Consider the following 21,439-nt stretch of genomic DNA (forward strand, 5'->3'; position numbering starts at 1 on the left):
ACACACACACACACGGCAGCACACACGCATGCAGCACATAGGCACGCAATAGCACACACACACGCGCGCATGCGCACGTACACATGCAGCAGCACACATGCACACACACATGCAGCAGCAGCACACACATGTGCGTGTGCACCCACACACGCAACAACACACACGCGCGCACACACACATACCGTATGAGGGGCAAAATCGTCTTTTTAGGTGTCATTTAGGCTCAAAATGGTCGGAAGTGTCGTATAGGGAATAAAATTTAGGAGTAGTGCCAAATAGGGAAGAAAAACTTTTCCATTGTCAAATAAGGAACCAGATTTTAAGACAGTGTCAAATAAGGAATTTTCTCCTCCAAATTTGGCTAGGGTGGTTGCCGAGGGTAGCCTGCAAAATTGATGAGTTTGGATAATAAATACTCCTTACCACACGGGCACTCAGTGACTCCGGATCTTGCAACATACGTCATGCTTGCCTCGCTAGCATGGCCAAATTGAACAGTTCAAAATCCTTGAAACCCAAGCCACCCATGCCTTTTGCTTTAGTCATTTCCTTCCTGAAAGTGCTAGTATCGACTAGAGGGGGGGTGAACAGGCGATTTTTATGAAAGTCTTCAAAACATGATAGTTTTGAAGACAAACAGTAGAAATGACCTAATTGATATGCAGCGGAAGATAAACTACAATAAGCAAACCATAGTCAAGTATGCAATGAGGTGAAAGTACAGGACTAGTAGCAGCTGAGTAGTAAGGATCAGGATGGAAGATAGTATGAAGCCAATCAACAGTAGTAGTCAGGCAATGAAGTCAAACAGGTACGCCAGATAGACAATGACTTCACGAAGACAAACTTAAGTAAAGGAAGGGAGAGGATAGAACCAGTCACTTGTTGAAGACACATGATTTGTTGGACCAGTTCCAGTTGCTATGACAACTGTATGTCTGGTTAGGGAGGCTGAGATTCAACTCAGAAGACCGTGTCTTCACCTTATTCCCCTTGAGCTAAGGACACACAGTCCTCGCCCAATCACTCTGGTAAGTCTTCAAGGTAGACTTCCAAACCTTCACAGACTTCGTTCACCGGCAATCCACAATGACTCTTGGATGCTCAGAATGCGACGCCTAACCGGCTGGAGGATTCACAGTCCTCAAGTGTAATAAGTCTTCAGGTCACACAGACAGAAAGACTTCAGTGATGCCTAACACTCTTTGGCTCTGGGTGTTTGGGCTTTGTCCTCGCAAGGATTTCTCTCTCTCAAAGGCTTCGAGGTGGGTTGCTCTCAAACGACAAAAGCCGTGCACTAACTCTGAGCAGCCACCAATTTATGGTGTAGGGGGTGGGCTATTTATAGACACTAGGAAACCCGACCTGATATGTCCAAAATGACCCTGGGTCACTAAGGAACTGACACGTGTTCCAACGGTCAGATTTCAAACACACACGGCACCTTTACTTGGGCTACAAGCAAAGCTGACTCATCCAGCTCTGGATAAGATTTGCTCTCATTGTCTTTGCTCGAAGACATAGGATTTGGGTTGAGCATCACTTCAGTCATTCTGACTTAGTTCACTTGGACCCCACTTAACAGTACGGTGGTTCCTATGACTCAACAAAGAAGAAAAGGAAACAACGAAACCACATAGTCTTCGCGCTCCATAGTCTTCACGTAATGTCTTCTCATGTCATAGTCTTCAATATGAATATCTTCTCATACCACCATTGTCTTCAATGTCTTCATACATTTTTAGGGGTCATCTCCGGTAGGTAAACCGAATCAATGAGGGACACTACCTGCGTTATCCTGCAATTCTCACAAACGCATTAGTCCCTCAACCAGCTTTGTCGTCAATACTCCAAAACCAACTAGGGGTGGCACTAATGCACTTACAATCTCCCCCTTTTTGGTGATTGATGACAAACTAGTTGAAGTTTTCAACGGGGATAAAGTATGTGAAATTGTAAAGGATAGGGTATTGGCTTCATAAGTAGCAAGGGATCCCCCTGAAGATGTGCATATAAGTAATTTGCTTTTGGAATGCAAATGCACATGGCAGGTTGTACTTGTGGAGATCTTCTTCAACTTATGAAGATAATTCATCATGCATGAAATGATATAGCAAGTAGAATGACATGCATAATGAAAAATGGACATCTGCAGAATGATCTAAGTGCGGAAGTTATCATCGCACATGCGGAATTTATCATCGCACATGCGGAATTTATCATCGCATCACAGTAAAGCAAATAAGTAGCAGACGACCATCGAGTTTAGGTGTTACAACTCAAAGAACCAAATGTTTCAAAAGCAAGAGTTGTAAGCACGAGGCAAAATATAATGCAACCGCCCATATGAACCCGCTTGAAGACTATCAACTCATACGCTTCTCCCCCTTTTGTCAGTAATGACCAAAAAGGTTTGAAGACATAGAGCATCTACTCGTCCTCATGAGTAGGTGAAGCAGCAGGGTTGTCGTTGTTGGTTGGCGGTGCAGACGTACTTGGTGCAGTGTCGATGCGTGCAGAAGTGGGAGGCGGTGAAGTAGCATCATCTTCATCATCGATCACTCTGGCATTCACAGTTGCCGCGGAGGAAGAATAGTCAGAGTCTTCAAGGGATGGAGTTCGACGTAGGACAACAGTCCGTGGAGGAGTGGAGTCAAATTGGAATCTTTCAGTGAAGCCATCGTCTTGAAGATTTGCTTCAGCACTAAGCAGCGTCAAACTCTTCCATGATCGCCGACAAGTCTCGTGAGCAACAAATGCATTCTTGGTGGCAAGGTTTCGAATGCGATTTACATCCACCAAGAGGCTTTGCATCTGTCTCTTGAGCCAATAGTGATGCTTATCTTGTTTCTGATGAAGTGCCACAAGAAGTTCTCGGTCATTGAGAACACAAGAGCGCTTCTTAGGCCTTTGGGCAATGGTGCTTTCAGTGGCTTCAGTTTGCGCCCGATGAGGCAGACGAGTATTTCCAGCCATTGGATAGATGCGTGTTGCTGCTTGGACGCCTTCGATGGGTTGAGTGAAGCTTTGGTGCTCGACATTCTGAAGACAAAGAGGCTTCTTGGCAGGGTCAGAGTATATGGCTTCAACTGACATATCAACCTCTGGCAAAAAGATCAGATGATTGTGAGCAGAGGGCTGATAGTTGACAGATGAGTGTCGCTTGATGAGGCGCATGACCCATGGAGCATAGAACTTCAGACCAAAAAGGTCAGATCCAAACGCAGCAAGTTTCCTGATGAAGAATTCTTGGGAATTGAAGCTGATGCCATTGAGGATGTAGAAGACCAATGTCTTCATGGCTCCTTCAAGCTTTGCAGCTGATGAATGTCCTTTGATAGGCCATAGAGTTCGCCTGATGATATGATATATGGTGCGAGGTAGGTACTCAAGGTCATCAACAAGGAACTCCGTTGGATATTCAGCGTCAGATGGCAAAGGCTTCATCATGCTCAACATCTGGCTCATATTGGGTTCAGGCTTATGGAAGATGCTCTCTAGTGCATTGCGATGTAGTTGACAGTCAGGTTCATAGAGCTCTCCGGGAGTGGGTAGGCCAGTAAGCTCAATGATGTCAAGAGCTTTGGCTTCATGATGAACATTTCCAGTCATCCACTCGAGAACCCATGTCTTGATGTCTCTGTTGTAGCCGCGAATGTGGAGGGTAGCATAGAATTGAAGCAAAAGTTCTTCATTCCAGTGTTCTTTGTTTGTCACAAAGCTGAGCAGACCGGCATCACGAAAACAGTCAAGTGCTTCTTCTAAGCACGACAGTCCAGCAATGGCTTCAGTGTCGAGGCGCATATGAGGGAAAATGCGCCCTTGATCATACAGAACACAGGAGTAATAGCTTCGCTGCTGATAACTCTAGAACCGATCAGATGATATCCTTGGCTTTGAGTAGGGGTTCTTGGCGCTGTCAAAGAAGGTATTGTGGCTTTTGAAGCCATTAGCATTGAAGGACCCTGAGGAGTTTCAGTACCTGGGAACCTTGGCAGTCTTGGCTTTGGTTTCTGGACCTGAGGCCTATGCTCAACATGATAATCAAATTGAGGTCCAGAGGCAGTAGGCGGAGGTACCAGAATGGGCCATCGGATAGTGGTTAGCTTGACCATGATTGTATGCTTGCTTAATTGTATGGGGCCTTGGTGGCGGAACAGGAGCAGTGGCAACAGCTGAGGCTTCAGGCTGCACAACAGGTGCTTCGGGAGTAGTTGCCTCATTAGCTTCAGGCACACTGGTTGGTGCAGGCTCCACATTAGCTTCAGCCCTGACTATGTCATTGGCTTCACTTGCGTTGGTAGTGGCAGCTTCAGGATTTTCAACCTCCACTTGACGAGCTGGACGGTCGGGCACTGGTGCGTTCACATCAGGAACAACTTCTTCAATAACTGGGGGAGTAGAGACACGTACGTCTTCTTGTCTTTCATCGGCTGATGCAGCCGGATTGTCTTCAGCAGCTTGGGCTTCAGACATGGATACATTCACAGTTGGAGTGGCTTCAGGAAACACTTGAAATGCAACAGGTTGGTGATGCACTTCTCCTTCTGGAACGCTCGCGTGAGGGACTTGAGGCCTTTGTCCTTTGCGAAGCCTGCGAAATGCTGGCGACGCCTTTGGAGATGGAGTTGGCTGGGCCTCAAAGTCTTCTTCTTCTACTTGCATGGGTGGTGTAACTTGTTGTTGTTGTTGTTGGGGAGTACTTGGGGAGTCTTGTTGCTGTGGGTGATCAGCCCACGATGCATCCTGAGCAGTTGGCGTTAGAGGACGACCAATGCTGATGAGTTTGCTGTTCGTGAGAATAGGCGATGATACCACGTTGTGTTCGATCTGAGGAAGAACTTCATCATCTTCAACATTGTCATCTTGACCAATGTCTTTAGCAGCGGTGGGTTCAGCTGCTGGAATGTCTTCAGCTTCATGGGCCTCTGTGGTAGCAGGCTCATGAACTATCATTCGTCGTTCTTGATGTTCAGACGCAGGGCGAACCACTGAGATGGGTTCAACAAGCAAGGGCTCTGTGGGAGCAGCCCTATTCTTCTTGGTCTTGCGCTTCTTCTTGGAGGGAGCGGCATCAGAGGCTTCAGAATTCTTCCTCTTTCTGGCTTCAGCCTCGGCAGCCCTCGTCTTCTTCTGTTCTGAAGCGGTTGAAAGGACCTTTGGCTTCGAGCCAGTCATGCTACTTGGGAAGACAATGCGAGGGGCTTCTTGACTTGAAGGTGTAGGCTGGGCAGTAGAGAGCTTCTTCTTCTTTGCAGCCATCCTGGGGTCAATGCCAGGACGACCAAGAGACTTGCGCTTCTCAGCCTCATTGTATGCAAGCACGCATTTGTCAGCCAAACTCTTCATGCACTCGCGAGAGCCCTGAGCGTCTTGGCGCTTCTTGAGAAAAGCTTCTTTAAGCTAATGCAGCATGACCTTGAAGTTTCTGACATCTTGCACACTGAGCTTCGCCACATGCTTCTTGAACTGAGCCTTCTCATAATCAATTTTCTTCTTCAGCTCAACGATGCGCTGAGCGAGATCTAGCTCAGAAGCAATGGCGCCATTGAAAGAGACGCTGAGGCCGATGGGAAGCTGCAGATCTTCAAAGCTGAGATTTGGTGTGTCAAACCACTCATCAATGAAGTTATGGATGATTGCCACATCAAAGAGAGGCAAGTTGTTGAAGATCTCTGCTTCTTCCTTGCTTTTGATCAGTTGCTCAAGGGCATCATCTGCAAGATCTTCATCGCTGGACAGATCAATGGGTTCTTCACGCAAAATGGTAGCAGGAGTCAAGGTTTGATCAGTATGCCTGACAATTTGCTTTTGCTTCTCTATCCTCTTGGAGATACGTGATTGATCTTCAGACTGCACACTGTCTTCAGGAGGTGCAGTGGCCAGTGGCTTCGCACGTGAAGCTTTTAGAGGTGCTGATCTAGAAGCCTTTGGCTTCTTTTGCTTCTGCGGCTTTGGAGGAGCAGCTGGGGCTTCATCAGTGTCAGCATCATTATTAGAATGATCTACCCTGGCACCTTGGACCAAGATGTAGGTGATGAGGCCATCGAGGTTGGAGAAGGGGCCGATGACATTAGGTTTTGCATCACGTGAGCCGTCGGCACGGGGAGCAGAGGGACCAGGGTTGAAGTCTAATCCCAATGACTTCTTGTTTTCCTTGGCCGAAGCCTTGGCGTGCTGAAAGTTGCGCTTGAAGAGAGTATCATCACGACACCAGAGTAATGATGAGGGATCGGCGTTCTCAGGCTGAGGTCCACGGACCATACAAGGATAGAAACCTTGTTGTCGGTGTCAAAACCGGCGGATCTCGGGTAGGGGGTCCCGAACTGTGCGTCTAGGCGGATGGTAACAGGAGACAAGGGACACGATGTTTTTACCCAGGTTCGGGCCCTCTCAATGGAGGTAAAACCCTACTCCTGCTTGATTGATATTGATGATATGGGTAGTACAAGAGTGGATCTACCACGAGATCAAGGAGGCTAAACCCTAAAAGCTAGCCTATGGTATGATTGTTGTAATGGTTGTTGTCGTGTCCTACGGACTAAAGCCCTCCGGTTTATATAGACACCGGAGAGGGCTAGGGTTACACAGAGTCGGTTACAATGGTAGGAGATCTATATATCCATATCGCCAAGCTTGCCTTCCACGCCAAGGAAAGTCCCATCCGGACACGGGACGGAGTCTTCAATCTTGTATCTTCGTAGTCTTGGAGTCCGGCGGACGATGATAGTCCGGCTGTCCGGACACCCCCTAGTCCAGGACTCCCTCAGTAGCCCCTGAACCTGGCTTCAATGACGATGAGTCCGACGCGCATAATGTTCGGCATTGCAAGGCGGGTTCCTCCTCTGAATAATCCAGAGAGGATTGTGAACACTAGGATAGTGTCCGGCTCTGCAAAATAAATTCCACATTCCACCGTAGAGAGAATAATATGTACACAAGTTCAATCTGCTGACGTATTTCGTGGCATGACATCACGCCACTACCAAGCCTTTACTTGAATCGTTTTTATTATACCACCTCAGCGGGTTTAGCGAAGCGGTTTCCTTGGCACGTCTTGTCGAAGCAGAGATCGTGTTCCCCTTATTCCGGGATTCTCATCAATACGAACGTGGGTAACCCAACCGCGCCCGTCGCCACGCCTCCTCTATCGAAGGCGAGTCCCGAATGGTCACGGAGACGGCTCTTGGTATTCTCCCTGTTTATAATAGGACCAAGGCTCGTTTCTTTTCTTTAATCTTCCATCGAATCCTCTCCTTGCTCCAAGTTCCAACACCCAGAGCCCTAGATTCGAGCGCTTCGGACTTTCAACAATGTCCGGTCCCGGCTTTCAGGGCCGGTGGATGCCCTCCTCCGTTACGGGGAAGACGTGCTAAAGCTGTGGGAAGCCAAGTACCTGTCCTACAAGATTTCGCACAGGTTTCCCGCCGAAGGGCAGGCCATCCCCACCCCCGAGCCCGGCGAGTATGTCGTCTTTGTATCCCACCTCCGTCGGGGTTTAGGCTTCCCGACGGATCCTTTCGTGAGAGGGCTCATGTTCTACTATGGGTTGGAATTCCACGACTTGGCTCCGGAGTCCATCCTCCATATTTCCGCATTTATTGTCGTCTGCGAAGCCTTTCTCCGTGTCACCCCCCACTTCGGCCTGTGGCTGAAGACCTTCAATGTGGAGCCGAAGATGATTGGGGGGCGTCAAGCAGAGTGCGGCGGGGCGGCCGTAAGAAAGAGGGTCGATGCCCCGTGGCCTGAGGGCTCCTTCCAAGAGGAGCTCGGCTTGTGGCAGCAGGAGTGGTTCTATATCACTGCTCCGAAGGGCAGCAGGCAGAAGCCGCCGCCCTTGTTCCGCTCGGGACCTCCACGACGGTTGATGTCGTGGGTCAACCAAGGGCTCAATTGGGGGCCGTCAAAGGACGTGCCCCTACTGCAGGGACGGATTCAAGACCTCCAAGCGAGGGAGATCGATCTGGTTGTGGTAATGCAAGTCATGTTGATTAGGCGTCTCCTGCCCTGCAAACGCCGCCCTCTCCGGCTGTGGGAGTTTAATCCGGAGGGACCACGGATTCTTCAACACTTGATGGGTATGACACCCGTGGAGATGTACAAATTATTCTTCGGACCATGAGTGGCGTGCCCGGAATTGACCGAGGATGCCGGCCTAAGCTGCAATCGCCCGGATACACAAGTAAGTAGCTCCGAGTCCGGACATACCGTCTGTTTGTCTTTCTATGATTCGCCTTTTAACCCGTTGCCCCTTAACAGGAGTGGATACCGCAAGCAAAGCTGATACGGTGTCCGGCCTCCCTCCCAGAGACCGTGCCGGATCCCCTGCTGGTCAGGATGTTGGAGGTTGCGCCTTCATAAGAAGGCGAAGGGGAAAATAGGGGAGCTACCGCCTCACCCAAGGAGGCTTTTGAAGAAGGGGGATGGAGAATCCCTCCTTCCAGGGGGAGAAGAGGACCGCCTCTGAAGATTCGGAGGCCAAAGCCCCTAAGCGGGGGAAGAAGTCTTCACCAGAGGGTCCTGCGTCCGGGGAGGTCCCGGCCGCACAGTCTCCCCTAAAGAATCAGCCCTCCAGCGAGCCGTAAGTAGAAAGAAGGGAGTTCGGTGATAAGAGACATCCCTATTTGTGCTTCTGAGGATAACCGAAGTTTTTACCTTGTAGTTCGGATCTCCGACCTTCTCAGATGAGCTCGTCTTCGGGGGACCTTTGTCCGGAGAGGATGGAGAGCGAGACGCCTCCGTCTGCAGCGCCGTCGGATAGGGCGTACGAGCCTGAAGTGTCATCACGGAGGGTATCCCCGAGCCCGGCAGAGCCGAAGAGTTCGACGCCGACTAGTGTTCGGCCAGGAGAGCTGAAGGATCTGCTTGAGAGGGCGTCCATCTCAGAAGATCACCATGCATTGATGAATATGGTGATTGGAAGGATTTCGTCCGCCGAAAGCGGATTGCATAATGCCGTCACGAGTTTGCTGGCGGGGTTTGAGGTACGTAAAAATGACACACCTTTTGACAGTTTTGCACATGGAAGTGCGCCCTGTATAGATAGTAGCCCCTGAGACTCGGTAGGTTGTCGAAAGCGACAGCGTGCCGAGGATCAAAATCGCAGGTTTCAATCTTCGCCGTTCCTATGCAGGTGGCGGTTAGTCCGGGGGCCAGCCGGACTGATGGAGTTTCCGAACTAAAGCGGCAACTCGACGTTGCGGATGCGGACATCGCGCTAATCAACAGGCGACTTGACGAATCGCAAGGTAATTTTTTTTCCGTAGTCACCTAGTAAGGGAGCCGAAGCCCATATCTTATAATATTTGTGCTTGACACAGATGGTGCTGCTGCTGCGGAGAGCCTTCGGGCCGAACTTGCTCAAGCCAAGGAGCAGGCCAGAAGGAGTAATGCGGCGGCCTTGAGGGCGGCCGAGGAGTTAGAAACCAAAAGGGATGCACACTGCCGAAGCAGGGAAGAGATGGCCGAAATGGCCGTGAAGTTGAAAGATGCTACCGACCGCACTGAGGCTCTTGAAAAAGAGCGCCTATCGAAGCGAGAAGACCTGGGGAAGGCCACCGCTGAAGCCAAGGACGCCCGATCTGCAATGCGGGCTATAAAGGAGGAGCTGCGCCAAGCCGGAGACATTGTGGCTGGCAAGCCCTTTCTGCTGCGCCGACGGTTTACGGATCCTAAGTATGCTCAACTTGGCCAGTTGTGGGGTCCGGAGGATCCTTATATGGACTTAGCGGCAAGTGCGGCGGATGCCGTTGTGCACTTCCGGAGCCAGAAGGATCACAAGACGGAAGAGCTGTTTTGGTCTCAATTCCATAGTCCGGATCGTTCACTTCCGCTGACCGATCGGTTGGCCGAATGGGCTGAGCTGAATAGGTTGTACGGGCTTGCCATGACGGATATCGTGACTCATGTCTGGCCGGATAGGCCCAAGCCGAAGAGCTATTTTGGCTTGTTGCAGCAATTTCTTGGGGCGGTGCCGCATATCAAGACGATGAAGCGGTCAGCCTGCATAGAGGGTGCACGGATGGCACTTGCCCGTGTGAAGACACATTGGACAGAGATGGATGCCGCCGCTATTGTGACCCAGGGTTCGGATGAGAACCAGTTACCCGCCGAGCACTATTTTGGGGAAGTTCTGCGTGGTGCTCGTATAATAGAGTCCCAGTGCTCGAAAAATGTCACGTTCAAATGAACGTTTTATTTTGTAAAACAATGTTTATGATATAGGCGCTTTTTATACTTGTGCGTTCAAGTATTGAAATATCTCCTGTGCGGCCGTTTATGTATACGTATGTATAACCTGAAAGATGGCAGTCGTCGGCTTCAGCCCCCACGCACAAGGTGCGGGGGTGTTCGCAAAAATAGCGCATTTTCACACTTAATCTGACGTCTCGGTCCTGTTTAAGGAGGTGGAAGCATAGCAAACGAGGCAACCGGACTATAATGCTTTATCACTTTCACTTAGCCATTGGAGTTCGAGGGTGGGACTACGATATAGCCCCTGGGGGCACCGTGCTCTCCGAATTCGGGGCGCGTGTGTGCCTGACTGGGAAACGGTCCTTCGTCAAAGCGGAGGAATTCTAAACATTCTGGTGGTCGATCGAGTGGTTGACCAGTCTCTCACTGTATCATGACAGTCAGTTTTCGGCTTTCTCTACTGAGGTGCTCGCCCAGCCGAACTGGGGCACAATCGCAGTAGTTCTCCTGGTGCCGCGTTAGCCGATGATACGGAACGTAAGGCAGCAAAACACAGGAGCCGGGCAAACCCAACATTTGACCAAAGACATGATTCAGAGCTGATGCATATAATGCCTAACTCGAGACGCCGAACACTCCCTAAGGTGTTTGGTCTTTATAATAATGGGCAGAACAATGCCCTAAGCCCCTAGTGTCCAGGTACGGGCGAGGTCCTCTGACGCGGCCGATGCCAAAACGTCAGTCTCCACTCTGGTTATAATGAGAAACCAGGGGATTATAGCAACAAGAGACAGTAAAAAAGGTTTACGCAGGGTCTTAATCTGAAAAGAATCCTTGCAACAGGTCCCTACTGCACGCCTGCGCCTGTGTCTCCGTTGTGCCGTTATCCTGGACGGGTATGCACGTTGTTCATCTGTAAAAAGAGAGGAACTTAGTTTGAAAGGAAATCGTGCGAAAAAGTGCATGAAAAGTATTAATAAATGAATAAAGCGGAGTCTATATTAGCTCATTATTGCTTATATGCGCAGCCCCTTGTGAAAGGGTGTGCAGCTAGGGAGCCCCTAGCTTATTTATGCCGGACTCGTCTAGCCGTGTCCGGGGTCTTCGAATGACCCTCTTAATGAAATGATGCCACGTGGACCGGGCATTTTAAGTGTAAGCGACGCGTAATGTGGTATGGCGTTAAAGCGGACAAAAGCTTCGCGTCCCAATAGTGCTTGATAGCTACTTTTGAATGGGGTGACATGGAAGATTAGCCTTTCGCGTCGGAAGTTGTCCGGTGACCCGAACACAACTTCTAGTAATAAGGAGCCTGTGCACTTGGCGTAAGGGCCTGGCGTCACTCCTTTAAGGAAGTGCAGCTATGTCGAATTTTAGTAAGGTCTATCCCCAATCTGCGGATTGTGTTCGGATATAGCAGGTTTAAATCACTGCCGCCGTCCATCAGGACTTGTGTAAATTGTAGTCCGTCAATTATGGGATCCAATATCAGAGCAGTCCATCCTGCGTTTCGAATGCTTCTGGAATAATCCAGGTGGTCGAACGTGATTGGTTTTGACATCCAACTTCGAGGTTCTGCTGGGGTGTACCGTGCGACACTTATTTTAGCGGGTGCCGCATTGTTTTTCCGTAATATCACATGGAGTGAGTTTACTGTTTTGACTTCTTGTGGGAAAGTCTTTTGTTTTCCGGTGCTCTGCTGGTGGGGTTCGTCATCGTCCTCGCTTGGCGCGTCGAGCCCCTTGTGTTCGGCATTCAGTCTGCCGGACTGCTTAAAAACCCAACAATCTCGGTGGGTGTGGTTTGCAGGCCTTCCGGAGGTACTGTGGATTTGACATATCCGATCCAAAATTTTGTTTAAGTTGGATAGCTCATCACTGTTGTCCTTAAGAGGCAGTGTTTTGTTGTTTGACCGCGAGCTTTTGAATCCGGCGTTGACCGCCGTGTTCTTTGGGCTTTTCTCTTTATTCCGGCGCTGATCTTTTCGGCATCGTGATTTTCCATTTCCATCTCTGATCTCGGATGTACTTGGGTCGCTAGTGCTGCATCTTGCTAGCCAGCTGTCTTCCCCCGCGCAAAAGCGGGTCATGAGGCTTGTTAGCACGGACATAGTCCTCGGCTTCTCTTGGCCGAGGTGTCTGGCGAGCCATTCGTCTCGGACATTGTGTTTGAAAGCTGCTAAGGCTTCAGCGTCCGGACAATAGACTATTTGGTTCTTTTTAGTAAGGAACCTGTTCCAGAATTTGCGCGCTGACTCTCCGAGCTGTTGAGTTATATGACTTAGATCATCTGCATCCGGAGGGCGGACATATGTCCCTTGAAAATTTGCTCTAAACGCGTCCTCAAGCTCTTCCCAACTTCCAACAGTGTTTTCTGGGAGGCTTTTGAGCCAATGCCGAGCTGGCCCTTTGAGCTTGAGGGGTAGATATTTTATGGCGTGGAGATCATCTCCTCTAGCCATGTGTATGTGTAGTATAGAATCCTCTATCCAGACTCCAGGGTCTGTTGTTCCGTCGTAAGCCTCTATGTTTATGGGTTTAAACCCTGCTGGGAATTCATGATCCAGCACCTCATTGGTGAAACATAGTGGGTGTGCGGCGCCCCTGTATTTGGGTGTGCCGCTGTCTTCGAACACTTGGCGTGCTGTGTTGCTTCCTGGGGCCCTCTTTTTTGGCCCATAAACGGACCTGGTTGGGCCATCTGTTTTCCCAGGGTGATGAGTCGGCTTGAGTGCGGCGCCGCTTGTCGCTTTTGGCCTGTCATCTGGTCGTCTATCCGGCCAGGCGGCTTCTTTAATTTTTGACTGTGGTGGCTCTATGGCTTCCTCGTCAAATTCTGGCAGTAGCTTGCGCTTTGGATAGCTCTTTGATTGATGGCCGTTGCCATATTTGTCTGCGGTCTTGAGTACTTTGCTCCACCTATTCTGAGTATGTCTTCTGCTGTTTTGAGCTTCCGTTTTTCCTTCTTCAAGCTTCTTGCGGCGGCGACGAGTCTTTCGTGAAGGTTCTTATGCTCCGGTGGTGTGTCCGGCGTGAGGTCGTCCGGCTTGTTGGTTTCGCCGGGAATGGATTGATTATCTGATTTGTCCTGTTCGGACGGTTGCTTGGTTGCATGTTCGTCGTCCACTGGTTTGCCCTGCTTTATTGCTGGGTCATTAGGAATGCTGTTTTTGTTGAGGCGGGGCTTAGGGCGGCGCTTGCGTCGCTGTTTTGGTTGTTTATCAGCGGGATTATCCTTTGCCGCGCCCCGTTGTTCCTCGTCATCGCTTCCTTTTGGGGTATCCACCATATATACGTCATGTGTTGGGGTGGTCTTCCAGTGCTCTGTAAGCGCTGGTTCTTGATCGTCTCCGGCATCATCGTCCATACCGCCGATGTCCTCGTAGTCGTAGTCTAGCATGTCGGTTAAATCATCGACAGTGGCTACAAAGTGGGTGGTGGGTGGGCTTTGAATTTCTTCGTCGTCCGCATCCCAACCATCCTGGCCGTAGTCCGGCCAGGGCTCTCTGGATAGCGAGAGATGCTTTAGCGATTTTAAGATGTCGCCAAAGGGTGAGTGCTGAAAGATGTCCGCGGCGGTGAACTCCATGATCGGCGCCCAATCAGATTCGATTGGCGGGGGCGCAGGAGGTTCGGAGTCCGGCAGGGAGTCCGGCACCTCGGAGTCACGAGCTTTACAAGGGACAAGGTCAGTGTTCGGCTCCATCACCGTGGAAGTTGCAGCCCCCGAGGCGGTGTCCAGCCACCCGTCCTCGATCTGTGCAATCGGCTCCGGACTATGGGTCGGAGCAGATTTGTGTGCGGCCTCCAAGGTACTGTCCGGCGGCAGAGTTAGATCATTCCTATCGTGACAGTGCGGCACGCTTGGCTGCGGCTCGGATCCATCGAAGATCAAGTCTCCGTGGATATCCGCCGTGAAGTTTAAGCTTCCAAATCTGACCTGACGGCCAGGGGCGTAGCTTTCGATCTGCTCCAGATGGCCAAGCGAATTGGCCCGCAGTGCAAAGCCGCCGAGTACGAAGATCTGTCCGGGGAGGGAAACCTCACCCTGGACGACACAGAGGAACTCTCAATGAAAGCACCAATGTCGGTGTCAAAACCGGCGGATCTCGGGTAGGGGGTCCCGAACTGTGCGTCTAGGTGGATGGTAATAGGAGACAAGGGACACGATGTTTTTACCCAGGTTCGGGCCCTCTCGATGGAGGTAAAACCCTACTCCTGCTTGATTGATATTGATGATATGGGTAGTACAAGAGTGGATCTACCACGAGATCAAGGAGGCTAAACCCTAAAAGCTAGCCTATGGTATGATTGTTGTAATGGTTGTTGTCGTGTCCTACGGACTAAAGCCCTCCGGTTTATATAGACAACGGAGAGGGCTAGGGTTACACAGAGTCGGTTACAATGGTAGGAGATCTACATATCCGTATCGCCAAGCTTGCCTTCCACGCCAAGGAAAGTCCCATCCGGACACGGGACAGAGTCTTCAATCTTGTATCTTCGTAGTCTTGGAGTCCGGCGGACGATGATAGTCCGGCTGTCCGGACACCCCCTAGTCCAGGACTCCCTCACTTGTGCAATAGCTTCAACTCTGTTCTTGGGTTGAAGGCCTCGATAGAGAATATCGCCCCAAGGACTCTTGATAGCATTCTTATCTGCATATTCCTTGGTCACGAACTTGTACTTGAACCATTCTTCAGCCCAATAGCGTCGAATCCATTGGATTCGTGTCTTGCGCTGATGATTCTTCGGGATCTATCTTGTAGAGTTCTGCTAGGTCATCAGGCAGATCTTTGGATGTTCCCTCTCGGCGCTGTCTGCTACCCTTCCTTACTGATTTTTCTGCAGCCATGAACTTCAAACTGAATGGCTTCAATACGTTCAAAGGCTTCAGAGACTTACGCTTGCTGGTCAAACAGGAACTGGCTTCAGGAGAGTTAATGTGATGCTATAAGTATTCTGCAAACGAATGCAGACTATGAGAACCAAGGGATTCTCCCACGGACATGTACCTGTGACAGCATTAGAGATGCGAGGGAAGGGGAAGAGGTCATATGCATTCTCAGAAGATTTTGAAGATAAATCAGTTTGAAGACATTGACCTCATGATGCGAAGACATTCACTTATATGGGGTGAGTTGGTTCCAGGTTTGTACGAATCCGTGAATAAGTACAAGTGAGGAATCAAACTAGATATGAAATCTAAGTGAATAGACTAGGCAGTATGAGATGCAGACAGAATAGATCTAACATTGTGTAGGCAGAAACCACTTTCGGTAAATAGGATGAATCTTGAAGATAAAAAAGGTGGTGAAAATAGAGTTATAATTACCGCACGAAGAACTGCTAGATGGGATGAATAGAAGACCGAGCAGTTCAGTCCACCGTGCCCTAACTTGGCGACGGAGGACACCTACGGCGACAGCGGAGAGGACGATGTCCGCGGCCGGCGTGAGGACGACGTCGGAGAAGTCGCGACAGCTAAGCGCTCCGTCGCCGGCGTCGTCGAGAGCTAGCGGTGGCGCTAGGGTTTTTACGAGGTGGAGAGGTGGAAGAAGGATTTCTTTACCTTAGGGGACAAGTATTTATAAGGAGGTGTGCGGCACAGCGCAATTACGCTGGTGCCCCTGGCGGTTCACATCTGAGGGGCACGTGGCAAGCATGCAACATACTCAGAGTTGTCCCACGTTCCCACTCCCGCCAGGCATGTCGGATAGTTGTTCCGGCTTCTCCGGATTTCAACAATAAAGATGAGTTATTTAAAACATACTTAATGTTTGTCTCTGTGCCTTCTGCTGACTAGGACGCAGAGAAGACATTCGACAGTTTCAATAGAATGCATATGATTTGGACAGATAGAGTTTGAGATTGAAAGCATAGAGAGGTTAGGGTCCGATCACATTCACTTAGTTCAAAAGATTCAACTTGAAGACATAGCTATAAGTGAATGCTGTAGAGGACAGAACACTAGTATATACTCCCTCCGTTCAAAATTACTTGTCATGAAAATGGATATATCTAAAACTAAAATACGTCTAGATACATCCATTTCTGTGACAAGTAATTCCGAACGGAGGGAGTATATGCAATCAAATCATCATAGCGCAGAGAATCATGAAGATAAATTGAAACTGAAGACAAACCAAATGTGAAGTCATTGCAAAATAACGCCATGAGTGAAACACTTCAAACAGAGAAATTTGGTGGTGGCGTTACCCACCGTATAGGAAGTATTAGACCCAGACACGACGCATAATTATCGTGGCGCTCCGAAGTCAAATTCCATGTTAATGTATTCACACTCTGAATGTAAGTCTTCATTGATTGAAGATATACAGTACTTCGTGTGTTGCACATCTAAGTCATCAACATGCATAAGTGTTAGGATGTGTGCCTGATCACAGGACATTAGAGGATTCCAAGATATTTAGCTCACACCGTAACTTGCAAAACCTTTTCTCATCCAAGGGCTTTGTGAAGATATCTGGCAGTTGCTCTTCAGTGTTGACATGAATGATGTCGATATCTTTCTTCATGACATGATCTCTGAGAAAGTGATGACGAATTTCAATGTGCTTTGTCTTCGAGTGCTGAATTGGATTGTTGGCTATCTTGATGGCACTTTCGTTGTCGCAGAAGAGAGGTACTTGTTTCAGATTGATGCCATAGTCCTTGAGGGTTTGCTTCATCCATAGAAGCTGAGCGCAACAAGATCCAGCAGCAATGTATTCAGATTCAGCAGTTGAGAGTGATACACAGTTCTGCTTCTTTGAAGACCAACAGACAAGTGATCGTCCCAGAAAGTGACATGTGCCTGATGTAGTCTTGCGATCCACCTTATCACTAGCATAATCAGCATCCGAGAATCCAACCAAATCAAATTTTGAGCCCTTGGGATACCATAATCCGAGTGTTGGGGTGTAAGCCAAATATCGAAGAATTTGCTTCACAGCTAGTGATGCGATTCCTTTGGTGCCGCTTGGAATCGAGCACACATGCAAACACTAAGCATAATATCTGGCCTAGATGCACATAGATAAAGTAAAGAGCCAATCATGGAGCGGTATACCTTTTGATCAAACTCTTTACCATTGTCGTCAGGACCAAGATGGTGTTTGGCTGGCATTGGCGTCGTGTAACCTTTGCAGTCTTCCATTCCAAACTTCTTCAGACAATCTTTGAGGTATTTTTCTTGAGATATGAAGATGCCATTCCTTTGCTGACGAATTTGAAGACCAAGGAAGAACTTCATCTCACCCATCATGGACATCTGATATTGCTCTTGCATCATGTACCCAAACTCATCACTATACTTCTGGTTGGTGCAGCCGAAGATTATGTCATCCACATATATTTGGCACACAAACAGTTCACCATCATATGTCTTCGTGAAGAGTGTGGGATCGAGGGATCCTAGTTTGAAGCCTTTGCTCTTCAGGAAGTCTTTGATCGTATCATACCATGCGCGAGGAGCTTGTTTGAGGCCATACAGTGCTTTATTTAGCTTGTACACCATATCAGGATGTTTTGGATCTTCAAAGCCAGGTGGTTGAGCTACATATACTTCTTCTTCAATCTTGCCGTTGAGAAATGCACTCTTCACATCCATTTAATATAGCAAGATGTTGTGATGATTAGCGTAGGCTAGCAGTATGCGAATAGCTTCAAGCCTAGCTACATGAGCAAATGTTTCATCGAAGTCAATTCCTTCCACTTGAGTATATCCTTGAGCCACAAGACGTGCTTTGTTTCTGACGACTTGACCATGCTCATCTTGCTTGTTTCGATATATCCATTTTGTTCCAATAATGTTATGCTTGCGAGGGTCAGGTCGCTTGACAAGTTCCCAAACATTGTTTAGCTTGAACTGTTGAAGTTCTTCTTGCATAGCTTGAATCCATTCAGGTTCCATAAAAGCTTCAACAACTTTCTTGGGTTCTGATATTTACACAAATGAGAAGTGCCCACAAAAGTTTGCTAACTGTGTTGCTCTTGAGCGAGTAAGTGGACCAGGCGCATTAATGCTGTCAATTATCTTCTCAATTTGTACTTCATTTGCAACACGAGGATGAACCGGACGAAGACTTTGCTCTTGCTGATCATTGTCATCATTGGGAGGATTGTCTTTGGTCTGAGGATTGTCTTCAGGTTGATTTGGTGCAGAAATAATAAGTTCCTCTTCAGGCTGTGCTTCAGAAGGCATGATTTCAACAGTTCTCATCAGCTTGATAGATTCGCTTGGAGGAGCTTCATCTAGTGTACTTGGCAGGAGTTCTCTTTGTGAACCATTGGTTTCATCAAATGTCACATCCACAGTTTCGACGATTTTGTAAAGATAGAGGTTGAAGACTCTGTAGGAGTGTGAGTCCTTTCCATAGCCAAGCATGAAGCCTTCGTGAGCTTTAGGTGCAAATTTTGACTTGTGATGGGGGTCCTTGATCCAGCACCTAGCTCCAAATACCCTGAAGTAACTGACATTTGGCTTCTTGCCAGTAAGGAGCTCATAGGATGTTTTGTTCAGAAGCTTATGGATGTAGACACGATTGATGATGTGACATGATGTATCAATAGCTTCAGGCCAGAACTTTCTTGGTGTCTTGTATTCATCGAGCATTTTTCGAGCCATCTCAATGAGAGTTCTGTTCTTGCGTTCAATGATGCCATTTTGCTGAGGTGTGTAAGGAGCAGAGAACTCATGAGTGATCCCCATTGTATCCAGATAAAGATCAAGTCCGGTGTTCTTGAATTCAGTGCCATTATCACTTCTGATATGCTTGATCTTTACACCGTAATTGTTCATTGCTCGATTGGCGAAGCGTTTGAAGACATCTTGCACTTCAGTCTTGTAGAGAATTATATGAACCCATGTGTATCTTGAATAATCATCAACAATGATGAAGCCATAGAGACAAGCAGTTGTTGTAAGGGTGGAGTAGTGAGTAGGTCCAAATAAGTCCATGTGCAATAGCTCGAAGGGTTGAGATGTTGTCATGATTGTCTTTGAGGGGTGCTTTGCCCTAGTCATCTTTCCAGCTTCGCAGGCACCACACAAATGATCCTTCTTGAACTTGACATCCTCGATGCCTATGACATGCTTCTTCTTGACGAGTGAGTGTAAGTTCCTCATGCCAGCATGCCCCAGCCTTCGATGCCAGAGCCAGCATTCTGAAGCTTTTGTGAGAAGACATACGGCAAGCTGTGGACCTGCTGAGAAATCTACCATGTATAGATCATCTTTTCGATACCCTTCAAAGACTAGAGACTTGTCAGATTCCATTAGTACAAGGCAACGATATTTTCCGAATAGCACAATCATGTTCAAGTCACAAAGCATTGAGACAGACATTAAGTTGAAACCAAGGGATTCAACAAGCATCACTTTATCCATGTGTTGATCCTTTGAGATTGCAACTCTACCTAGACCCAATACCTTGCTTTTACCAGTGTCAGCAAATGTGATGTGACTCTTGTCGGATGGACGTAAGGTTGAGTCCATGAGAAGACTTCGATCACCAGTCATATGATTTGTGCATCCGCTGTCCATAATCCATTCTAAAGCTTTTGGTGATGTACCCTATAGTGCAGTTAGGAGGATAAGCTTCACAAGAGTGTTGTGAAGCATAAGCATTTGGCACATATAGGGATTGTCACAGCTTAGATCAAGATTAGGACACATAGTATAACTGGTCGATTCAGATGTGATGTATATAGTAAGACATTTTATCATGCGTCCTTAATGTGTTTTAGGTCCCGAGCAATAGCATCGGACGCCTTTGATTGCAGGCTGGAGACCTTTCTCTGCAAAAGAAAGTTAATTCTTCTTCGCCACCCACATTTTCAGGGGTGGCTTAGAAGCAATGAGTCTAAGTGCAGCATCTGAGAATTTTGGCTTTGGAGCCCTAGCAAATAGCCTTGCAGGAGATGAATGATACTCATATGAATAAGCAGAAAAGTTCTTAGTCCTATGAACATAGCGGTTCGAAGACACACGCTCATATTCATAAGTCTGAGCATGATTTCCCTGCAAAACATTGGCGTTAGGGTGACTCAAGTGAGTCCTGTATCGTATGAAGCCTTTGGGCCATATGAAGCTATAGGTCTGGGGTTTGTCTTCTTCCTTGGTGGTTTCATGACGACATTAACAGGAAGATTCTCAATGTACTGCTTAGGTACCCAGATCTTCTTCATAGGTGGTCCATTCCTGCAGTTAGTACTAATATACCTGGCAAACACTTCACCATTCTGATTCTTGAACAGCTTATAGTTTGCATCAAAGGATTCATCAATGATAATAGGATTAACACAGGTAAAGCCAGATAAAGTGGATGGATCTACTGAAGGTTCCTTTGCAGCAACCCATGTGGTTTTGGGGTACTGCTCAGGCTTCCAGTACGAGTCATCAACATTCATTTTCCTCTCGAACCCAACACCCTCTTTCCTAGGGTTTCGGTTCAGAATCTGCTTTTTGAGGACATCGCAAAGTGTCTGATGCCCTTTCAGAGTTTTATACATCCCTGTTTCAAGCAATGTCTTCTACATAGCATTTTCATCAGCAACAGTAGTGGTATCCTCCGCAGAGGGGTTAGTAACCACATCAGTAGGTGAAGACAATGAAACAGTAGCAGCAGTGGAACATTCAGCAACAGATGTAGCGTTATCACGCTCAATACATTTTAGACATGGTGGTTCAAATCCATCCTGAGCGGGACTAATCTATTGAGCGCGAAGTGACTCATTCTCTTTTTGAAGATCCTCATGAGCCGCTCTCAATTTCTCAAGCTCTTGCTTCCTTTGAAGATAATCATAGGAGAGCTTTTCATAAGTGGTTGAGAGCGTTTCATGACAACTTTCAAGTTCTTGATACTTAGCATGAAGATTTTTTATATCTTCTACTACGGACTGTGAACGTGTCATTTTCGCGTCCAACAGGTCATCGCTTTTGTCTAACATTTTTTGAGTATGTTCCATAGCCTTTTGTTGTTCAGTTGTAATTTTAGCAAGTGTTTTGTAGCTAGGTTTGGATTCACAATCAGAGTCATCTTCACTTGATGTTTGAAAGTAAGCATCACGTGATTTTACCTTGGCACCACGTGCCATGAAGCAGTAGGTGGGAGTAGGATCGTCTTCATCATCAGCTTCAGCGTTGGTGTGGAAGTCATGGTCTTCAGTGTTGAAGATGGACTTGGCAACATAGGCTGTGGCTAGAGCCAGACTTGCAACGCCAGGGTCAGACTCCTCTCCAGACT

The sequence above is a fragment of the Triticum aestivum genome, chromosome 5B (assembly GCF_018294505.1).
Source record: "Triticum aestivum cultivar Chinese Spring chromosome 5B, IWGSC CS RefSeq v2.1, whole genome shotgun sequence".
NCBI lineage: Eukaryota > Viridiplantae > Streptophyta > Magnoliopsida > Poales > Poaceae > Triticum > Triticum aestivum.